The 1,580-nt window shown below is 44.9% G+C and overlaps 1 protein-coding gene across 1 annotated transcript in view; it reads right to left on the bottom strand.

Annotated features, from left to right (window-relative positions):
• The window catches only part of rcbtb2 (regulator of chromosome condensation (RCC1) and BTB (POZ) domain containing protein 2), a 15,465-nt gene that overhangs the window by 805 nt on the left and 13,080 nt on the right, over positions 1–1,580 (bottom strand). The window lies entirely within an intron of this gene.

The following is a 1,580-nucleotide window of genomic DNA, read 5'->3' on the forward strand; positions in this document are numbered from 1 at the left end:
TCCTCACCTTATCTCAGCCTTAGAGATAGGGGCTCCGTCAACCGGGGAGAGTTCAGCAGAGAGCCGTTGCTCCTTCACATTGAATGGAGTCGGTTGAGGTGGTTCTCTGATTTGGAGGCGTTTTGGCACATCTCATTGGGAAGAGACCCCAGGGCGGATCCAGACCTTACTGGAGGGATTCTGTATGCTATCTGGTCAGGGAACACCAGGGAACACACCAGTTTAGTGTTTAGCGTAGATCTTTTGGTGTGCAATTTGATATTCGTTTGGCATATATCTTGGTGTATATATTAGATTCGTGTATACTGTTTCTTTTTACACTTTATATTTTGCTACTGTTGGGTGTAACTGAGACCGTACGAAATTCTGTACCACGTGATGAGAATGACAATAAAATTTACTTGAACTTGAATCTTGGAGTAGCCCTCAGGAGGAGCTTGGCAGAAGGATGTCTGGGTTTCTCTCCCAGACCTGCCTCCTCCATACGACCCATGTTATACCATACCATACCATACCAATTTATTTATATAGCACTTAAAACAGCAACAAGGCCAACCAAAGTGCTGTACAAAAGAACCAAACATGCACAGCAGACAGGAAAACATAAAATAGAAATACAGATACAAATAGCAGCAGAAGCTAACTAAAATGGCCAACAGAGTAGAGAACAGACCGGACCAAAACAAATCACACCGTGTTAAAGGCAAGCGAATAGAAGTGGGTCTTCAAGCGAGACTTAAAGACTGAGAGTGTGGGAGCCTGCCGGACACTCAGTGGCAACTCATTCCACAGTCGTGGACCTGCAACAGAGAAAGCCCTGTCACCTCTGAGCTTACGACGGGTTTCTGGGACTGAGAGAAGCATCTGGTCTGCTGACCTCAGAGAGCGCGGTGGGACATATGGCTGCAGAAGATCAGTGAGATAGGATGGGGTGGAACTGTTAGTGATTTAAAAACATACATGTTATAAGATAAAGATGGAGGTATCTGTTAGTGCTCACTCAGAGTGCTTTTTGTGAATGACACTTTGCTTCTACCATGTATTTTAGTGCAAATTAGAGCCATTTTCATGTTTTCAAAAGTGCAGTTAGCTGTGGTGGCCATCTTGAATAGGGTTGGCTCAAAAAGCTAATCAAGTCGTTACTGTACCTTGAAGACGCTCTGCAAGTTCTGTTAAAATGTGTCCAGCGGTAGAGATTTTTTGGCAAAAGACGGGTACATGTACACACTGATGAGCAAAAACACTGTTGTCCACCTCTGCCTTTCAATAACACTCGTACTGTCAAGTTAGGAGGTACATTTTACTGATGACACTAAATTGTCTGAACTGGTTTACTGAAGTTTTGACTTCCTCTCTCACCGGCTAAAAGCGACATCAGCTCAGAGTTTCATCATACAGTAAAACAGGAGCAGCAGTAAAACAGTCTCATTCTGCTGAGTCATGTCCCGTTTCAGCTCGGGTTCACGTTGCAACGGTTCTTTGCAGGTTTTTTTTTTGGGACCGGCCCCATTTTCAGCTTGTCATCACGTCTGCAACGTGTGTCTGAGCGCACGTCTGGCTGCTGCCCGCCATCGTCACAC

Source organism: Nematolebias whitei, chromosome 6 (assembly GCF_014905685.2).
Source record: "Nematolebias whitei isolate Nwh7 chromosome 6, NemWhi1, whole genome shotgun sequence".
NCBI lineage: Eukaryota > Metazoa > Chordata > Actinopteri > Cyprinodontiformes > Rivulidae > Nematolebias > Nematolebias whitei.